The 19,629-nt window shown below is 46.3% G+C and overlaps 3 non-coding genes and 31 pseudogenes across 3 annotated transcripts; all 34 read left to right on the top strand.

Annotated features, from left to right (window-relative positions):
* The first annotated feature begins 2,212 nt into the window (after positions 1-2,212).
* LOC144191406 (5S ribosomal RNA) lies at positions 2,213-2,331 on the top strand (annotated as a pseudogene).
* Positions 2,332-2,387: 56 nt separating this feature from the next.
* Positions 2,388-2,506, top strand: LOC144183873 (5S ribosomal RNA). The gene has a single exon (XR_013324762.1). It is a non-coding gene; the product is annotated as a 5S ribosomal RNA (ribosomal RNA).
* A 56-nt stretch (positions 2,507-2,562) lies between these two features.
* LOC144183486 (5S ribosomal RNA) lies at positions 2,563-2,681 on the top strand (annotated as a pseudogene).
* Positions 2,682-2,737: 56 nt separating this feature from the next.
* On the top strand, positions 2,738-2,856 carry LOC144185113 (5S ribosomal RNA; annotated as a pseudogene).
* Positions 2,857-2,912: 56 nt separating this feature from the next.
* On the top strand, positions 2,913-3,031 carry LOC144189297 (5S ribosomal RNA; annotated as a pseudogene).
* Positions 3,032-3,087: 56 nt separating this feature from the next.
* On the top strand, positions 3,088-3,206 carry LOC144191375 (5S ribosomal RNA; annotated as a pseudogene).
* Positions 3,207-6,631: 3,425 nt separating this feature from the next.
* LOC144183757 (5S ribosomal RNA) lies at positions 6,632-6,750 on the top strand. Its single transcript, XR_013324760.1, has one exon. It is a non-coding gene; the product is annotated as a 5S ribosomal RNA (ribosomal RNA).
* A 56-nt stretch (positions 6,751-6,806) lies between these two features.
* On the top strand, positions 6,807-6,925 carry LOC144183485 (5S ribosomal RNA; annotated as a pseudogene).
* Positions 6,926-6,981: 56 nt separating this feature from the next.
* On the top strand, positions 6,982-7,100 carry LOC144185101 (5S ribosomal RNA; annotated as a pseudogene).
* A 56-nt stretch (positions 7,101-7,156) lies between these two features.
* LOC144189296 (5S ribosomal RNA) lies at positions 7,157-7,275 on the top strand (annotated as a pseudogene).
* Positions 7,276-7,331: 56 nt separating this feature from the next.
* Positions 7,332-7,450, top strand: LOC144188995 (5S ribosomal RNA; annotated as a pseudogene).
* A 56-nt stretch (positions 7,451-7,506) lies between these two features.
* On the top strand, positions 7,507-7,625 carry LOC144181956 (5S ribosomal RNA; annotated as a pseudogene).
* Positions 7,626-11,076: 3,451 nt separating this feature from the next.
* Positions 11,077-11,195, top strand: LOC144184360 (5S ribosomal RNA; annotated as a pseudogene).
* A 56-nt stretch (positions 11,196-11,251) lies between these two features.
* LOC144185090 (5S ribosomal RNA) lies at positions 11,252-11,370 on the top strand (annotated as a pseudogene).
* Positions 11,371-11,426: 56 nt separating this feature from the next.
* On the top strand, positions 11,427-11,545 carry LOC144181772 (5S ribosomal RNA; annotated as a pseudogene).
* A 3,425-nt stretch (positions 11,546-14,970) lies between these two features.
* On the top strand, positions 14,971-15,089 carry LOC144189113 (5S ribosomal RNA; annotated as a pseudogene).
* Positions 15,090-15,145: 56 nt separating this feature from the next.
* Positions 15,146-15,264, top strand: LOC144183642 (5S ribosomal RNA). The gene has a single exon (XR_013324758.1). It is a non-coding gene; the product is annotated as a 5S ribosomal RNA (ribosomal RNA).
* A 56-nt stretch (positions 15,265-15,320) lies between these two features.
* LOC144185785 (5S ribosomal RNA) lies at positions 15,321-15,439 on the top strand (annotated as a pseudogene).
* A 56-nt stretch (positions 15,440-15,495) lies between these two features.
* LOC144184693 (5S ribosomal RNA) lies at positions 15,496-15,624 on the top strand (annotated as a pseudogene).
* A 56-nt stretch (positions 15,625-15,680) lies between these two features.
* LOC144190193 (5S ribosomal RNA) lies at positions 15,681-15,799 on the top strand (annotated as a pseudogene).
* A 56-nt stretch (positions 15,800-15,855) lies between these two features.
* On the top strand, positions 15,856-15,984 carry LOC144184348 (5S ribosomal RNA; annotated as a pseudogene).
* A 241-nt stretch (positions 15,985-16,225) lies between these two features.
* Positions 16,226-16,344, top strand: LOC144182009 (5S ribosomal RNA; annotated as a pseudogene).
* Positions 16,345-16,400: 56 nt separating this feature from the next.
* On the top strand, positions 16,401-16,519 carry LOC144186630 (5S ribosomal RNA; annotated as a pseudogene).
* Positions 16,520-16,575: 56 nt separating this feature from the next.
* Positions 16,576-16,704, top strand: LOC144186445 (5S ribosomal RNA; annotated as a pseudogene).
* Positions 16,705-17,877: 1,173 nt separating this feature from the next.
* Positions 17,878-17,996, top strand: LOC144189033 (5S ribosomal RNA; annotated as a pseudogene).
* A 56-nt stretch (positions 17,997-18,052) lies between these two features.
* On the top strand, positions 18,053-18,171 carry LOC144189711 (5S ribosomal RNA; annotated as a pseudogene).
* A 56-nt stretch (positions 18,172-18,227) lies between these two features.
* On the top strand, positions 18,228-18,346 carry LOC144183048 (5S ribosomal RNA; annotated as a pseudogene).
* Positions 18,347-18,402: 56 nt separating this feature from the next.
* On the top strand, positions 18,403-18,521 carry LOC144191206 (5S ribosomal RNA; annotated as a pseudogene).
* Positions 18,522-18,577: 56 nt separating this feature from the next.
* On the top strand, positions 18,578-18,696 carry LOC144187647 (5S ribosomal RNA; annotated as a pseudogene).
* Positions 18,697-18,752: 56 nt separating this feature from the next.
* On the top strand, positions 18,753-18,871 carry LOC144184525 (5S ribosomal RNA; annotated as a pseudogene).
* Positions 18,872-18,927: 56 nt separating this feature from the next.
* LOC144183874 (5S ribosomal RNA) lies at positions 18,928-19,046 on the top strand (annotated as a pseudogene).
* Positions 19,047-19,102: 56 nt separating this feature from the next.
* LOC144189516 (5S ribosomal RNA) lies at positions 19,103-19,221 on the top strand (annotated as a pseudogene).
* A 56-nt stretch (positions 19,222-19,277) lies between these two features.
* Positions 19,278-19,406, top strand: LOC144185624 (5S ribosomal RNA; annotated as a pseudogene).
* A 56-nt stretch (positions 19,407-19,462) lies between these two features.
* On the top strand, positions 19,463-19,591 carry LOC144185842 (5S ribosomal RNA; annotated as a pseudogene).
* The last annotated feature ends 38 nt before the right edge of the window (positions 19,592-19,629 follow it).

The following is a 19,629-nucleotide window of genomic DNA, read 5'->3' as shown; positions in this document are numbered from 1 at the left end:
GAGCCTCGCGGATCTTCTGCTTCTCCTCCTCTGTGGGTGTCATGCTCAGGATCTTCTCCACACCCTCCTTGTTGATGGCAAAGTCGTCAAAGTTGAGGATGGCGCTCTTGATGACGTGAACGGCGGGCAGGACCGTCATCCCGATGTTGATGGCGGTGCTCCGCTTGGAGTCCAGAACCAGGATCTCGGACTTTTTGCTCTCTGGCGCTTTCTTGGCCCATGGCGTCTCTTTGGCCCTGGACTCAAAGAGGTGCTCCAGCTTCCCCATGTCCACTTGGACCTTGTCCAGTGACGCCAAAAATAATCTAATCACGTAATTAGTGACAGCTGATAGTTATCGTGACGTCATGCCAGGAAAGGCAATCCAACCTCTCCTGACAAGAGCATCAAATAAAGACAATTTGTCGGTCTTTCGGGAACAGATTTTCTTGAAAAATAACCCTTTCGCTATGATTTCTAGAATTTTACTGACATAATGCAAGTGCATTCGCAGCTAGCCCTCAGAGATAAAATGAGTTGGATTTCCATCTCCAACAATACCAGCCGATATGTTATTTGAGGTTCTTGATCTGAATGAATAAAATGGCCTCCGGTATGCAGTACAACTGTAGAGCAATTACTTTAAATTATGTTCATTCTTTTGTCCCCCGCCTGGTGCCCGTAGATAGCTGGGATAGGCCTTAGCACCCCCCGTGACCCTTGTGAGGATAAGCGGTTGAGAGAATGAATGAATGAAAGAATACTAAACAATGTCTTTCACATGACGATCATTTATACTAAACAATTACTATTAGTTTAAGCATGTGAAACTATGATAAAATATGATTTGGATTTTACAGCATGTTTTCGTAACCTGTTTTATGTTTATTTATATAAACAATAGACACCTTGTAAAGCATTGCTGTTGCTTCACATGTATTTCTTAGGGGCCTAACATTCAACCACATCTAAGCAGCAGTACTTGTAGACTTGCATTCTGTGAAGCGCAAAGTGTCCTTCTGTTCTAAAGAGACAGAACAGCAAGAAAAGGACTCTGTGCAACCTTCTTTACTCTGTAACAGCGGGATGATGCTTTTTGTGTAGAAAGGATGGAGTACAAAGTGTAAGCGAATGAGTGGAAAGTACTGCAGACAATGTATGACTGTTTTTTTCTATTTTTTTTCCGTGCAGTTGAGGAGTGTAGTTTGCAAGATCCAGCATGCCAGTACTATTGAATGCTGGGTATTTTGCTGAGCCTTCTTTAAAAATTACTTCTCTTATCATGTAAAAGTAGTGATATCTGAACAGACAGAAGAATAGTCAGTCATTTTCTTCTTAAAAAAATAAAAATAAAATACTTGTGGTTGCTAGAGTTATACAGTAAAAAAGGGGTGTGTGCATGTGGTGGTGGAGCAATATAATTTTAGTTTCAGTGAAATGAAAAATCTACAATAGTGTTCCAATAAATTGGTGGTTATTGAAGTGCTATACCAATTGAATGTAATTTCTGGTAAAATTCTGTAGCTCCAGTGTTTAACCATAAATCCTATGTGATTTTTTGTTTTACAGTATAAAATGTGAAAACACTTATAAATCCCATTTAAATTCAGTGAATTCATTTAGTTGTGCTACCACTACAACATTGCACCCAATCAGTTAGTCTTTAATTGAATCTGATTACCAGTCGATTTGAATTGAATGACTTGACCCCGCTGAGATATTTTCTCTAAAAGAATAATGGAGTTGCTTATTTGACTATTTAGTATTGTTATTTTGTTATCTTTTTGCATTTGGTGCTTTTTTTAAACATCTACTACTTTACATTATAATTGCTTGATCTGAGGTAGTTGGGTTGTAAAGGTTTAAATCAAAATTCAAAGTACGGTAATACACATATATACACACGATGCAACAGATGTGCAGTCCATTTGCAGCGTCCAGAAGTAAAACAACATGTGAAAATTGAGTGTATAGAGTGCAAAAAGTCTTACTGCAATCAAGCTGACTTTACTCCTTTGTTATTATTGCTGACTCAAAGACAAATACCAATTTGGCCTGAAATGCACAAAAGTAAAACATAGCTGTATATATTCCTGCCTTTTCCCCCCTCTTTTATAACCTGAATAATCCAACTGACTTTGAATAATGTCAAATCCCAATTGATTTGGGTAGCAGGTGTAGAAGGTCGAATTAATACTTTAGCTCATGGGTGTCCATCTGCAAGAGCAGTACCGCTCACGGCCATACCACCCTGAAAAGGCCTGATCTCGTCTGATCTCGGAAGCCAAGCATGGTTCGGCCTGGTTAGTACCTGATTGGGAGACCGCTTGGGAATACCAGGTGCTGGGAGCATCATGCCCCGCATCTTTTTCGACATTTCATGGGTGTCCATCTGCTAGTGCAGTACCGCTCACGGCCATACCACCCTGAAAAGGCCCGATCTCGTCCGATCTTGGAAGCCAAGCATGGTTGGGCCTGGTTAGTACCTGGTTGGGAGACCGCTTGGGAATACCAGGTGCTGTGAGCATCATACCCCGCATCTTTTTCGACATTTCATGGGTGTCCATCTGCAAAAGCAGTACCGCTCACGGCCATACCACCCTGAAAAGGCCCGATCTCGCCCGATCTCGGAAGCCAAGCATGGTTAGACTTGTTTAGTACCAGATTGGGAGACCGCTTGGGAATACCAGGTGCTGTGAGAACCATGCCCCGCATCTTTTTCGACATTTCATGGGTGTCCATCTGCTAGTGCAGTACCGTTCACGGCCATACCACCCTGAAAAGGCCCGATCTCGTCCGATCTCGGAAGCCAAGCATGGTTCGGCCTGGTTAGTACCTGATTGGGAGACCGCTTGGGAATACCAGGTGCTGTGAGCATCATACCCCGCATCTTTTTCGACATTTCATGGGTGTCCATCTGCAAGAGCAGTGCCGCTCACGGCCATACCACCCTGAAAAGGCCCGATCTCCTCCGATCTCGGAAGCCAAGCATGGTTCGGCCTGTTTAGTACCTGATTGGGAGACCGCTTGGGAATACCAGGTGCTGTGAGCAGCATACCCCGCATCTTTTTCGACATTTCATGGGTGTCCATCTGCAGGAGCAGTACCGCTCACGGCCATACCACCCTGAAAAGGCCCGATCTCGGTCGATCTCGGAAGCCAAGCATGGTACGGCCTGGTTAGTACCTGATTGGGAGACCGCTTGGGAATACCAGGTGTTGTGAGCATCATACCCCGCATCTTTTTCGACATTTCATGGGTGATCTATCTGAAATCCAGATCAAATTCTGGATTTCAGATAGATCAGTTGTCATCATGCACCTTTTACCAAGACTGGACCTATAGTAGGACTTAGATGGAGAGCTATCTTAAAAAGAACATGTCCTCATTACTTGGGGGAGAAACAAAGGATCCAAAATCACTCAGAGCTGTCAGGAGTGGTTGGATTGCCTTTCCTGGCATGACGTCACGATAACTATCAGCTGTCACTAATTACGTGATTAGATTATTTTTGGTATTTAAGCATTATGATTTTCTGTGGACGCGGTTGGATCGACTGGTTAAGTTCTGGTTTCGTTTCCTGTTAATCCTCGTAGTAATTGCTGTTTCCATTGACGCCACGCCGCATGTTCAGTTCGTTTGTAATGAGTGGTCAAGCCAAGTTGTTTAAGTTATGTAACCCCGTTTATTAAATCAACCAACAAGAGCTACAGATCTGCCTCACCTTTCCAATTACTTCGGCGACTCTGCATCTGGGTTCAACTTACCCTACGATCGCGTCGCACTACGCGGCGAAATCGTAACAGCACGATCCAACCATTATGGACCCAGCGGAGCGCCACCCACGCTCGCGCCGACGCACTCGGCGACGCAAACCATCCACCTCGAAGACACCGGACTGCTTGGAATGTATAAGAAACCCCTCAGAATCGTTTAGGAATTTTGTAATGGACACACCGTGGTGCGGGGCTCTCAGGCACATCATTTCTAGAGATGAGCCACAGCTGGTAGAAGAGTTAGAGCCGCAGCGTACTCATACGCCCCACCACTGCTATGCACGTCGCCCTGGGAAGCCTTTACCGTTTCATCATGATGCCCAGGTGCGTACAACCACCAGAGAGCGCCCAAGTTATCTTATGCCTATGCCCAGAGGAATTGATTCACCATGGAGGGAGCCTGAAGATTCTGGTGAGGAGGACACCCGTTGAGGAAGTTCCCCACGGCCAGCAGCGTGGCCAGGATCTTCTTGAAGGTCCGGTTGCCGGCCAGCTGCTCCATGCCCAACTTCAGGTCAAACAGGGGCTCGGCGATCTCCTGCTCGAGTGCCTCATAGTTGAGTTTGAAAGACCACAGCTGCAGGCGGGGGGTCAAGGCGCTGACGGAAGCCAGGCCCGAGAGGAATTCCTCGGCCGTCCCCAGGGGAACGTCGGGATTGGCCGAGCGAGCCTCGCGGATCTTCTGCTTCTCCTCCTCTGTGGGCGTCATGCTCAGGATCTTCTCCACACCCTCCTTGTTGATGGCAAAGTCGTCAAAGTTGAGGATGGCGCTCTTGATGACGTGAACGGCGGGCAGGACCGTCATCCCGATGTTGATGGCGGTGCTCCGCTTGGAGTCCAGAACCAGGATCTCGGACTTTTTGCTCTCTGGCGCTTTCTTGGCCCATGGCGTCTCTTTGGCCCTGGACTCAAAGAGGTGCTCCAGCTTCCCCATGTCCACTTGGACCTTGTCCAGTGACGCCAAAAATAATCTAATCACGTAATTAGTGACAGCTGATAGTTATCGTGACGTCATGCCAGGAAAGGCAATCCAACCTCTCCTGACAAGAGCATCAAATAAAGACAATTTGTCGGTCTTTCGGGAACAGATTTTCTTGAAAAATAACCCTTTCGCTATGATTTCTAGAATTTTACTGACATAATGCAAGTGCATTCGCAGCTAGCCCTCAGAGATAAAATGAGTTGGATTTCCATCTCCAACAATACCAGCCGATATGTTATTTGAGGTTCTTGATCTGAATGAATTAAATGACCTCCGGTATGCAGTACAACTGTAGAGCAATTACTTTAAATTATGTTCATTCTTTTGTCCCCCGCCTGGTGCCCGTAGATAGCTGGGATAGGCCTTAGCACCCCCCGTGACCCTTGTGAGGATAAGCGGTTGAGAGAATGAATGAATGAAAGAATACTAAACAATGTCTTTCACATGACGATCATTTATACTAAACAATTACTATTAGTTTAAGCATGTGAAACTATGATAAAATATGATTTGGATTTTACAGCATGTTTTCGTAACCTGTTTTATGTTTATTTATATAAACAATAGACACCTTGTAAAGCATTGCTGTTGCTTCACATGTATTTCTTAGGGGCCTAACATTCAACCACATCTAAGCAGCAGTACTTGTAGACTTGCATTCTGTGAAGCGCAAAGTGTCCTTCTGTTCTAAAGAGACAGAACAGCAAGAAAAGGACTCTGTGCAACCTTCTTTACTCTGTAACAGCGGGATGATGCTTTTTGTGTAGAAAGGATGGAGTACAAAGTGTAAGCGAATGAGTGGAAAGTACTGCAGACAATGTATGACTGTTTTTTTCTATTTTTTTTCCGTGCAGTTGAGGAGTGTAGTTTGCAAGATCCAGCATGCCAGTACTATTGAATGCTGGGTATTTTGCTGAGCCTTCTTTAAAAATTACTTCTCTTATCATGTAAAAGTAGTGATATCTGAACAGACAGAAGAATAGTCAGTCATTTTCTTCTTAAAAAAATAAAAATAAAATACTTGTGGTTGCTAGAGTTATACAGTAAAAAAGGGGTGTGTGCATGTGGTGGTGGAGCAATATAATTTTAGTTTCAGTGAAATGAAAAATCTACAATAGTGTTCCAATAAATTGGTGGTTATTGAAGTGCTATACCAATTGAATGTAATTTCTGGTAAAATTCTGTAGCTCCAGTGTTTAACCATAAATCCTATGTGATTTTTTGTTTTACAGTATAAAATGTGAAAACACTTATAAATCCCATTTAAATTCAGTGAATTCATTTAGTTGTGCTGCCACTACAACATTGCACCCAATCAGTTAGTCTTTAATTGAATCTGATTACCAGTCGATTTGAATTGAATGACTTGACCCCGCTGAGATATTTTCTCTAAAAGAATAATGGAGTTGCTTATTTGACTATTTAGTATTGTTATTTTGTTATCTTTTTGCATTTGGTGCTTTTTTTAAACATCTACTACTTTACATTATAATTGCTTGATCTGAGGTAGTTGGGTTGTAAAGGTTTAAATCAAAATTCAAAGTACGGTAATACACATACACACACGATGCAACAGATGTGCAGTCCATTTGCAGCGTCCAGAAGTAAAACAACATGTGAAAATTGAGTGTATAGAGTGCAAAAAGTCTTACTGCAATCAAGCTGACTTTACTCCTTTGTTATTATTGCTGACTCAAAGACAAATACCAATTTGGCCTGAAATGCACAAAAGTAAAACATAGCTGTATATATTCCTGCCTTTTCCCCCCTCTTTTATAACCTGAATATTCCAACTGACTTTGAATAATGTCAAATCCCAATTGATTTGGGTAGCAGGTGTAGAAGGTCGAATTAATACTTTAGCTCATGGGTGTCCATCTGCAAGAGCAGTTCCGCTCACGGCCATACCACCCTGAAAAGGCCCGATCTCGTCCGATCTTGGAAGCCAAGCATGGTTGGGCCTGGTTAGTACCTGGTTGGGAGACCGCTTGGGAATACCAGGTGCTGTGAGCATCATACCCCGCATCTTTTTCGACATTTCATGGGTGTCCATCTGCAAAAGCAGTACCGCTCACGGCCATACCACCCTGAAAAGGCCCGATCTCGCCCGATCTCGGAAGCCAAGCATGGTTAGACTTGTTTAGTACCAGATTGGGAGACCGCTTGGGAATACCAGGTGCTGTGAGAACCATGCCCCGCATCTTTTTCGACATTTCATGGGTGTCCATCTGCTAGTGCAGTACCGTTCACGGCCATACCACCCTGAAAAGGCCCGATCTCGTCCGATCTCGGAAGCCAAGCATGGTTCGGCCTGGTTAGTACCTGATTGGGAGACCGCTTGGGAATACCAGGTGCTGTGAGCATCATACCCCGCATCTTTTTCGACATTTCATGGGTGTCCATCTGCAAGAGCAGCACCGCTCACGGCCATACCACCCTGAAAAGGCCCGATCTCCTCCGATCTCGGAAGCCAAGCATGGTTCGGCCTGTTTAGTACCTGATTGGGAGACCGCTTGGGAATACCAGGTGCTGTGAGCAGCATACCCCGCATCTTTTTCGACATTTCATGGGTGTCCATCTGCAAAAGCAATATCGCTCACGGCCATACCACCCTGAAAAGGCCCGATCTCGTCCGATCTCGGAAGCCAAGCATGGTTCGGCCTGGTTAGTACCTGATTGGGAGACCGCTTGGGAATACCAGGTGCAGTGAGCATCATACCCCGCATCTTTTTCGACATTTCATGGGTGTCCATCTGCTGGAGCAGTACCGCTCACGGCCATACCACCCTGAAAAGGCCCGATCTCGTTCGATCTCGGAAGCCAAGCATGGTATGGCCTGGTTAGTACCTGATTGGGAGACCGCTTGGGAATACCAGGTGCTGTGAGCATCATACCCCGCATCTTTTTCGACATTTCATGGGTGATCTATCTGAAATCCAGATCAAATTCTGGATTTCAGATAGATCAGTTGTCATCATGCACCTTTTACCAAGACTGGACCTATAGTAGGACTTAGATGGAGAGCTATCTTAAAAAGAACATGTCCTCATTACTTGGGGGAGAAACAAAGGATCCAAAATCACTCAGAGCTGTCAGGAGTGGTTGGATTGCCTTTCCTGGCATGACGTCACGATAACTATCAGCTGTCACTAATTACGTGATTAGATTATTTTTGGTATTTAAGCATTATGATTTTCTGTGGACGCGGTTGGATCGACTGGTTAAGTTCTGGTATCGTTTCCTGTTAATCCTCGTAGTAATTGCTGTTTCCATTGACGCCACGCCGCATGTTCAGTTCGTTTGTAATGAGTGGTCAAGCCAAGTTGTTTAAGTTATGTTACCCCGTTTATTAAATCAACCAACAAGAGCTACAGATCTGCCTCACCTTTCCAATTACTTCGGCGACTCTGCATCTGGGTTCAACTTACCCTACGATCGCGTCGCACTACGCGGCGAAATCGTAACAGCACGATCCAACCATTATGGACCCAGCGGAGCGCCACCCACGCTCGCGCCGACGCACTCGGCGACGCAAACCATCCACCTCGAAGACACCGGACTGCTTGGAATGTATAAGAAACCCCTCAGAATCGTTTAGGAATTTTGTAATGGACACACCGTGGTGCGGGGCTCTCAGGCACATCATTTCTAGAGATGAGCCACAGCTGGTAGAAGAGTTAGAGCCACAGCTGGTAGAAGAGTTAGAGCCGCAGCGTACTCATACGCCCCACCACTGCTATGCACGTCGCCCTGGGAAGCCTTTACCGTTTCATCATGATGCCCAGGTGCGTACAACCACCAGAGAGCGCCCAAGTTATCTTATGCCTATGCCCAGAGGAATTGATTCACCATGGAGGGAGCCTGAAGATTCTGGTGAGGAGGACACCCGTTGAGGAAGTTCCCCACGGCCAGCAGCGTGGCCAGGATCTTCTTGAAGGTCCGGTTGCCGGCCAGCTGCTCCATGCCCAACTTCAGGTCAAACAGGGGCTCGGCGATCTCCTGCTCGAGTGCCTCATAGTTGAGTTTGAAAGACCACAGCTGCAGGCGGGGGGTCAAGGCGCTGACGGAAGCCAGGCCCGAGAGGAATTCCTCGGCCGTCCCCAGGGGAACGTCGGGATTGGCCGAGCGAGCCTCGCGGATCTTCTGCTTCTCCTCCTCTGTGGGCGTCATGCTCAGGATCTTCTCCACACCCTCCTTGTTGATGGCAAAGTCGTCAAAGTTGAGGATGGCGCTCTTGATGACGTGAACGGCGGGCAGGACCGTCATCCCGATGTTGATGGCGGTGCTCCGCTTGGAGTCCAGAACCAGGATCTCGGACTTTTTGCTCTCTGGCGCTTTCTTGGCCCATGGCGTCTCGTTGGCCCTGGACTCAAAGAGGTGCTCCAGCTTCCCCATGTCCACTTGGACCTTGTCCAGTGACGCCAAAAATAATCTAATCACGTAATTAGTGACAGCTGATAGTTATCGTGACGTCATGCCAGGAAAGGCAATCCAACCTCTCCTGACAAGAGCATCAAATAAAGACAATTTGTCGGTCTTTCGGGAACAGATTTTCTTGAAAAATAACCCTTTCGCTATGATTTCTAGAATTTTACTGACATAATGCAAGTGCATTCGCAGCTAGCCCTCAGAGATAAAATGAGTTGGATTTCCATCTCCAACAATACCAGCCGATATGTTATTTGAGGTTCTTGATCTGAATGAATTAAATGACCTCCGGTATGCAGTACAACTGTAGAGCAATTACTTTAAATTATGTTCATTCTTTTGTCCCCCGCCTGGTGCCCGTAGATAGCTGGGATAGGCCTTAGCACCCCCCGTGACCCTTGTGAGGATAAGCGGTTGAGAGAATGAATGAATGAAAGAATACTAAACAATGTCTTTCACATGACGATCATTTATACTAAACAATTACTATTAGTTTAAGCATGTGAAACTATGATAAAATATGATTTGGATTTTACAGCATGTTTTCGTAACCTGTTTTATGTTTATTTATATAAACAATAGACACCTTGTAAAGCATTGCTGTTGCTTCACATGTATTTCTTAGGGGCCTAACATTCAACCACATCTAAGCAGCAGTACTTGTAGACTTGCATTCTGTGAAGCGCAAAGTGTCCTTCTGTTCTAAAGAGACAGAACAGCAAGAAAAGGACTCTGTGCAACCTTCTTTACTCTGTAACAGCGGGATGATGCTTTTTGTGTAGAAAGGATGGAGTACAAAGTGTAAGCGAATGAGTGGAAAGTACTGCAGACAATGTATGACTGTTTTTTTCTATTTTTTTTCCGTGCAGTTGAGGAGTGTAGTTTGCAAGATCCAGCATGCCAGTACTATTGAATGCTGGGTATTTTGCTGAGCCTTCTTTAAAAATTACTTCTCTTATCATGTAAAAGTAGTGATATCTGAACAGACAGAAGAATAGTCAGTCATTTTCTTCTTAAAAAAATAAAAATAAAATACTTGTGGTTGCTAGAGTTATACAGTAAAAAAGGGGTGTGTGCATGTGGTGGTGGAGCAATATAATTTTAGTTTCAGTGAAATGAAAAATCTACAATAGTGTTCCAATAAATTGGTGGTTATTGAAGTGCTATACCAATTGAATGCAATTTCTGGTAAAATTCTGTAGCTCCAGTGTTTAACCATAAATCCTATGTGATTTTTTGTTTTACAGTATAAAATGTGAAAACACTTATAAATCCCATTTAAATTCAGTGAATTCATTTAGTTGTGCTGCCACTACAACATTGCACCCAATCAGTTAGTCTTTAATTGAATCTGATTACCAGTCGATTTGAATTGAATGACTTGACCCCGCTGAGATATTTTCTCTAAAAGAATAATGGAGTTGCTTATTTGACTATTTAGTATTGTTATTTTGTTATCTTTTTGCATTTGGTGCTTTTTTTAAACATCTACTACTTTACATTATAATTGCTTGATCTGAGGTAGTTGGGTTGTAAAGGTTTAAATCAAAATTCAAAGTACGGTAATACACATATATACACACGATGCAACAGATGTGCAGTCCATTTGCAGCGTCCAGAAGTAAAACAACATGTGAAAATTGAGTGTATAGAGTGCAAAATGTCTTACTGCAATCAAGCTGACTTTACTCCTTTGTTATTATTGCTGACTCAAAGACAAATACCAATTTGGCCTGAAATGCACAAAAGTAAAACATAGCTGTATATATTCCTGCCTTTTCCCCCCTCTTTTATAACCTGAATATTCCAACTGACTTTGAATAATGTCAAATCCCAATTGATTTGGGTAGCAGGTGTAGAAGGTCGAATTAATACTTTAGCTCATGGGTGTCCATCTGCAAGAGCAGTACCGCTTACGGCCATACCACCCTGAAAAGGCCCGATCTCGCCCGATCTCGGAAGCCAAGCATGGTTAGACTTGTTTAGTACCAGATTGGGAGACCGCTTGGGAATACCAGGTGCTGTGAGAACCATACCCCGCATCTTTTTCGACATTTCATGGGTGTCCATCTGCTAGTGCAGTACCGTTCACGGCCATACCACCCTGAAAAGGCCCGATCTCGTCCGATCTCGGAAGCCAAGCATGGTTCGGCCTGGTTAGTACCTGATTGGGAGACCGCTTGGGAATACCAGGTGCTGTGAGCATCATACCCCGCATCTTTTTCGACATTTCATGGGTGTCCATCTGCAAAAGCAGTACCGCTCACGGCCATACCACCCTGAAAAGGCCCGATCTCATTCGATCTCGGAAGCCAAGCATGGTACGGCCTGGTTAGTACCTGATTGGGAGACCGCTTGGGAATACCAGGTGCTGTGAGCATCATACCCCGCATCTTTTTCGACATTTCATGGGTGATCTATCTGAAATCCAGATCAAATTCTGGATTTCAGATAGATCAGTTGTCATCATGCACCTTTTACCAAGACTGGACCTATAGTAGGACTTAGATGGAGAGCTATCTTAAAAAGAACATGTCCTCATTACTTGGGGGAGAAACAAAGGATCCAAAATCACTCAGAGCTGTCAGGAGTGGTTGGATTGCCTTTCCTGGCATGACGTCACGATAACTATCAGCTGTCACTAATTACGTGATTAGATTATTTTTGGTATTTAAGCATTATGATTTTCTGTGGACGCGGTTGGATCGACTGGTTAAGTTCTGGTTTCGTTTCCTGTTAATCCTCGTAGTAATTGCTGTTTCCATTGACGCCACGCCGCATGTTCAGTTCGTTTGTAATGAGTGGTCAAGCCAAGTTGTTTAAGTTATGTTACCCCGTTTATTAAATCAACCAACAAGAGCTACAGAAATGCCTCACCTTTCCAATTACTTCGGCGACTCTGCATCTGGGTTCAACTTACCCTACGATCGCGTCGCACTACGCGGCGAAATCGTAACAGCACGATCCAACCATTATGGACCCAGCGGAGCGCCACCCACGCTCGCGCCGACGCACTCGGCGACGCAAACCATCCACCTCGAAGACACCGGACTGCTTGGAATGTATAAGAAACCCCTCAGAATCGTTTAGGAATTTTGTAATGGACACACCGTGGTGCGGGGCTCTCAGGCACATCATTTCTAGAGATGAGCCACAGCTGGTAGAAGAGTTAGAGCCGCAGCGTACTCATACGCCCCACCACTGCTATGCACGTCGCCCTGGGAAGCCTTTACCGTTTCATCATGATGCCCAGGTGCGTACAACCACCAGAGAGCGCCCAAGTTATCTTATGCCTATGCCCAGAGGAATTGATTCACCATGGAGGGAGCCTGAAGATTCTGGTGAGGAGGACACCCGTTGAGGAAGTTCCCCACGGCCAGCAGCGTGGCCAGGATCTTCTTGAAGGTCCGGTTGCCGGCCAGCTGCTCCATGCCCAACTTCAGGTCAAACAGGGGCTCGGCGATCTCCTGCTCGAGTGCCTCATAGTTGAGTTTGAAAGACCACAGCTGCAGGCGGGGGGTCAAGGCGCTGACGGAAGCCAGGCCCGAGAGGAATTCCTCGGCCGTCCCCAGGGGAACGTCGGGATTGGCCGAGCGAGCCTCGCGGATCTTCTGCTTCTCCTCCTCTGTGGGCGTCATGCTCAGGATCTTCTCCACACCCTCCTTGTTGATGGCAAAGTGGTCAAAGTTGAGGATGGCGCTCTTGATGACGTGAACGGCGGGCAGGACCGTCATCCCGATGTTGATGGCGGTGCTCCGCTTGGAGTCCAGAACCAGGATCTCGGACTTTTTGCTCTCTGGCGCTTTCTTGGCCCATGGCGTCTCTTTGGCCCTGGACTCAAAGAGGTGCTCCAGCTTCCCCATGTCCACTTGGACCTTGTCCAGTGACGCCAAAAATAATCTAATCACGTAATTAGTGACAGCTGATAGTTATCGTGACGTCATGCCAGGAAAGGCAATCCAACCTCTCCTGACAAGAGCATCAAATAAAGACAATTTGTCGGTCTTTCGGGAACAGATTTTCTTGAAAAATAACCCTTTCGCTATGATTTCTAGAATTTTACTGACATAATGCAAGTGCATTCGCAGCTAGCCCTCAGAGATAAAATGAGTTGGATTTCCATCTCCAACAATACCAGCCGATATGTTATTTGAGGTTCTTGATCTGAATGAATTAAATGACCTCCGGTATGCAGTACAACTGTAGAGCAATTACTTTAAATTATGTTCATTCTTTTGTCCCCCGCCTGGTGCCCGTAGATAGCTGGGATAGGCCTTAGCACCCCCCGTGACCCTTGTGAGGATAAGCGGTTGAGAGAATGAATGAATGAAAGAATACTAAACAATGTCTTTCACATGACGATCATTTATACTAAACAATTACTATTAGTTTAAGCATGTGAAACTATGATAAAATATGATTTGGATTTTACAGCATGTTTTCGTAACCTGTTTTATGTTTATTTATATAAACAATAGACACCTTGTAAAGCATTGCTGTTGCTTCACATGTATTTCTTAGGGGCCTAACATTCAACCACATCTAAGCAGCAGTACTTGTAGACTTGCATTCTGTGAAGCGCAAAGTGTCCTTCTGTTCTAAAGAGACAGAACAGCAAGAAAAGGACTCTGTGCAACCTTCTTTACTCTGTAACAGCGGGATGATGCTTTTTGTGTAGAAAGGATGGAGTACAAAGTGTAAGCGAATGAGTGGAAAGTACTGCAGACAATGTATGACTGTTTTTTTCTATTTTTTTTCCGTGCAGTTGAGGAGTGTAGTTTGCAAGATCCAGCATGCCAGTACTATTGAATGCTGGGTATTTTGCTGAGCCTTCTTTAAAAATTACTTCTCTTATCATGTAAAAGTAGTGATATCTGAACAGACAGAAGAATAGTCAGTCATTTTCTTCTTAAAAAAATAAAAATAAAATACTTGTGGTTGCTAGAGTTATACAGTAAAAAAGGGGTGTGTGCATGTGGTGGTGGAGCAATATAATTTTAGTTTCAGTGAAATGAAAAATCTACAATAGTGTTCCAATAAATTGGTGGTTATTGAAGTGCTATACCAATTGAATGTAATTTCTGGTAAAATTCTGTAGCTCCAGTGTTTAACCATAAATCCTATGGGATTTTTTGTTTTACAGTATAAAATGTGAAAACACTTATAAATCCCATTTAAATTCAGTGAATTCATTTAATTGTGCTGCCACTACAACATTGCACCCAATCAGTTAGTCTTTAATTGAATCTGATTACCAGTCGATTTGAATTGAATGACTTGACCCCGCTGAGATATTTTCTCTAAAAGAATAATGGAGTTGCTTATTTGACTATTTAGTATTGTTATTTTGTTATCTTTTTGCATTTGGTGCTTTTTTTAAACATCTACTACTTTACATTATAATTGCTTGATCTGAGGTAGTTGGGTTGTAAAGGTTTAAATCAAAATTCAAAGTACGGTAATACACATACACACACGATGCAACAGATGTGCAGTCCATTTGCAGCGTCCAGAAGTAAAACAACATGTGAAAATTGAGTGTATAGAGTGCAAAAAGTCTTACTGCAATCAAGCTGACTTTACTCCTTTGTTATTATTGCTGACTCAAAGACAAATACCAATTTGGCCTGAAATGCACAAAAGTAAAACATAGCTGTATATATTCCTGCCTTTTCCCCCCTCTTTTATAACCTGAATATTCCAACTGACTTTGAATAATGTCAAATCCCAATTGATTTGGGTAGCAGGTGTAGAAGGTCGAATTAATACTTTAGCTCATGGGTGTCCATCTGCAAGAGCAGTACCGCTCACGGCCATACCACCCTGAAAAGGCCTGATCTCGTCCGATCTCGGAAGCCAAGCATGGTTCGGCCTGGTTAGTACCTGATTGGGAAACCGCTTGGGAATACCAGGTGCTGTGAGCATCATACCCCGCATCTTTTTCGACATTTCATGGGTGTCCATCTGCTAGTGCAGTACCGCTCACGGCCATACCACCCTGAAAAGGCCCGATCTCGTCCGATCTTGGAAGCCAAGCATGGTTGGGCCTGGTTAGTACCTGGTTGGGAGACCGCTTGGGAATACCAGGTGCTGTGAGCATCATACCCCGCATCTTTTTCGACATTTCATGGGTGTCCATCTGCAAAAGCAGTACCGCTCACGGCCATACCACCCTGAAAAGGCCCGATCTCGCCCGATCTCGGAAGCCAAGCATTGTTCGGCCTGTTTAGTACCTGATTGGGAGACCGCTTGGGATTACCAGGTGCTGTGAGCATCAGACCCCGCATCTTTTTCGACATTTCATGGGTGTCCATCTGCAAGAGCAGTACCGCTCTCGGCCATACCACCCTGATAAGGCCCGATCTCGCCCGATCTCGTCCGATCTCGGCAGCCAAGCATGGTTCGGCCTGGTTAGTACCTGATTGGGAGACCGCTTGGGAATACCAGGTGCTGTGAGCATCATACCCCGCATCTTTTTCGACATTTCATGGGTGTCCATCTGCAAAAGCAGTACCGCTCACGGCCATACCACCCTGAAAAGGCCCGATCTCGTCCGATCTAGGAAGCCAAGCATGGTTCGGCCTGGTTAGTACCTGATTGGGAGACCGCTTGGGAATACCAGGTGCTGTGAGCATCATACCCCGCATCTTTTTCGACATTTCATGGGTGTCCATCTGCTAGTGCAGTACCGCTCACGGCCATACCACCCTGAAAAGGCCCGATCTCGCCCGATCTCGTCCGTTCTCGGCAGCCAAGCATGGTTCGGCCTGGTTAGTACCTGATTGGGAGACCGCTTGGGAATACCAGGTGCTGTGAGCATCATACCCCGCACCTTTTTCGACATTTCATGGGTGTCCATCTGCAAGAGCAGTACCGCTCACGGCAATACCACCCTGATAAGGCCCGATCTCGCCCGATCTCGTCCGATCTCGGCAGCCAAGCAGGGTTCCGCCTGTTTAGTACCTGATTGGGAGACCGCTTGGGATTACCAGGTGCTGTGAGCATCTTGCCCCGCATCTTTTTCGACATTTCATGGGTGTCCATCTGCAAGAGTAATACCGCTCACGGCCATACCACCCTGAAAAGGCCCAATCTCCTCTGATCTCGGAAGCCAAGCATGGTTCGGCCTGGTAAGTACCTGATTGGGAGACCGCTTGGGAATACCAGGTGCTGTGAGCATCATACCCCGCATCTTTTTCGACATTTCATGGGTGTCCATCTGCAAAAGTAGTACCGCTCACGGCCATACCACCCTGAAAAGGCCCGATCTTGACCGATCTAGGAAGCCAAGCATGGTTTGGCCTGGTTAGTACCTGATTGGGAGACCGCTTGGGAATACCAGATGCTGTGAGCATCATACCCCGCATCTTATTCGACATTTCATGGGTGTCCATCTGCTAGTGCAGTACCGCTCACGGGCATACCACCCTGAAAAGGCCCGATCACGTCCGATCTCGTCCGATCTCGGAAGCCAAACATGGATCGGCCTGGTTAGTACCTAATTGGGAGACCGCTTGGGAATACCAGGTGCTGTGAGCATCATACCCCGCATCTTTTTCGACATTTCATGGGTGTCCATCTTCTAGTGCAGTACCGAATACCGCAAAGACTAAAGAAATAATCTTGGACTTTCGCAAGCGCAGCACAGACCTGGCCCCACTCCTCATTAACGGAGTATGTGTAGACAGGGTCCAATCGTTCAAATTCCTGGGAGTCCACGTCACGGATAGGCTCTCCTGGTCCACAAACACCACAGTGTTAGTGAAGAAGGCCCAGAAACGACTCCACTTCCTCAGGGTACTGAGAAGGGACAAGTTGGTCACCAAGCTTCTGGCAACCTTCTACAGAGCCACTGTGGAGAGCATCCTGACTTACGGCATCACAGTGTGGTATACCGGAAGCACGACAGCAGACAAAAAAGCCATACAGAGAGTGATAAACACTGCCCAGAAGATCGTCGGCTGCTCTCTGCCATCGCTAGAAGACATTGCCAACCCCCGATACCTCAGAAGAGCCGGGTCCATTGTTGGAGACCCATACCACCCTGGACACGGCCTGTTCCAGTTGCTTCCATCTGGCAGACGCTACAGGTCCTACAAAGCACGGACAAACAGGCTCAAGGACAGCTTCTTCCCAACTGCCATCAGGTCTCTGAACCTGCAGCAACACGTGACGTGACGACTACACATATCCCTACTATGAAATTAAGTCAAGTCGAATTGAAGAAACAGGAAGGTTGTTTGGTGCAGATCTACCTTCCACAGGATGACTGAGGGAGGGTAAGTATAAAGACAGAGGTAAGTGATCCATCTTATTCTTGTTGGCATCGGTGAGGCAACTTGTAGTCGCCGGAAAATGGCGCTCAAGGCGGAGAGCTAACAAGTATGAATATGTCATAAATAAATGTCATAAATGTGTCTGGCCTGGGAAGACGAACTTGTGGAGAAGCACTATACAATTTCGTCATACGCTGCTGAGGGTATGATGACTACTAGGCTTTTTGTCAAGTCAATGATGACGACAATGCCTATGTCTGATTTTCATTTTCAAAAGGCCCGATCTCGTCCGATCTCGTCCGATCTAGGAAGCCAAGCATGGTTCGGCCTGGTTAGTACCTGATTGGGAGACCGCTTGGGAATACCAGGTGCTGTGAGCATCATACCCCGCATCTTTTTCGACATTTCATGGGTGTCCATCTGCAAGAGCAGTACCGTTCACGGCCATACCACCCTGAAAAGGCCCGGTCTCGTCCGATCTCGGAAGCCAAGCACGGTTCGGCCTGGTTAGTACCTGATTGGGAGACCGCTTGGGAATACCAGGTGCTGTGAGCATCATACCCTGCATCTTTTTCGACATTTCATGGGTGTCCATCTGCTAGTGCAGTACCGCTCACGGCCATACCACCCTGAAAAGGCCCGATCTCGCCCGATCTCGGCAGCCAAGCATGGTTCGGCCTGGTTAGTACCTGATTGGGAGACCGCTTGGGAATACCAGGTGCTGTGAGCATCATACCCAGCATCATTTTCGACATTTCATGGGTGTCCATCTGCTAGTGCAGTACTGCTCACGGCCATACCACCCTGAAAAGGCCCGATCTCGTCCAATCTCGGAAGCCAAGCATGGTTCGGCCTGGTTAGTACCTGATTGGGAGACCGCTTGGGAATACCAGGTGCTCTGAGCATCATACCCCGCATCTTTTTCGACATTTCATGGAAGTCCATCTGCAGGAGCAGTACCGCTCATGGCCATACCACCCTGAAAAGGCCCGATCTCGCTCGATCTCGGCAGCCAAGCAAGGTTCGGCCTGGTTAGTACCTGATTGGGAGACCGCTTGGGAATACCAGGTGCTGTGAGCATCATACCCCGCATCTTTTTCGACATTTCATGGGTGTCCATCTGCTAATGCAGTACCGCTCACGGCCATACCACCCTGAAAAGGCCCGATCTCGTCCGATCTCGGAAGCCAAGCATGGTTCGGCCTGTTTAGTACCTGATTGGGAGACCGCTTGGGAATACCAGGTGCTGTGAGCATCATACCCCACATCTTTTTCGACATTTCATGGGTGTCCATCTGCTAGTGCAGTACCGCTCACGGCCATACCACCCTGAAAAGGCCCGATCTCGTCCAATCTCGGAAGCCAAGCATGGTTCGGCCTGTTTAGTACCTGATTGGGAGACCGTTTGGGAATACCAGGTTCTGTGAGCATTATACCCCGCATCTTTTTCGACATTTCATGGGTGTCCATCTGCTAGTGCAGTACCGCTCACGGCCATACCACCCTGAAAAGGCCCGATCTCGCCCGATCTCGGAAGCCAAGCATGATTCGGCCTGGTTAGTACCTGATTGGGAGACCGCTTGGGAATACCAGGTGCTGTGATTATCATACCCCGCATCTTTTTCGAAATTTCATGGGTGTCCATCTGCAAGAGCAGTACCGCTCACGGCCATACCACCCTGAAAAGGCCCGATCTCGCCCGACCTCGGAAGCCAAGCATGGTTCGGCCTGGTTAGTACCTGATTGGGAGACCGCTTGGGAATACCAGGTGCTGTGAGCATCATACCCCGCATCTTTTTCGACATTTCATGGGTGTCCATCTGCAAGAGCAGTACCGCTGACGGCCATACCACCCTGAAAAGGCACGATCTCGTCCGATCTCGTCCGATCTCGGCAGCCAAGCATGGTTCGGCCTGGTTAGTACCTGATTGGGAGACCGCTTGGGAATACCAGGTGCTGTGAGCATCATACCCCGCATCTTTTTCGACATTTCATGGGTGTCCATCTGCAAGAGCAGTACCGCTGACGGCCATACCACCCTGAAAAGGCCCGTTCTCGTCCGATCTCGTCCGATCTCGGCAGCCAAGCATGGTTCGGCCTGGTTAGTACCTGATTGGGAGACCGCTTGGGAATACCAGGTGCTGTGAGCATCATACCCTGCATCTTTTTCGACATTTCATGGGTGTCC

The sequence above is a fragment of the Stigmatopora nigra genome, unplaced genomic scaffold, assembly GCF_051989575.1.
Source record: "Stigmatopora nigra isolate UIUO_SnigA unplaced genomic scaffold, RoL_Snig_1.1 HiC_scaffold_24, whole genome shotgun sequence".
NCBI lineage: Eukaryota > Metazoa > Chordata > Actinopteri > Syngnathiformes > Syngnathidae > Stigmatopora > Stigmatopora nigra.
This window is presented reverse-complemented; position numbering and strand designations above follow the sequence as displayed.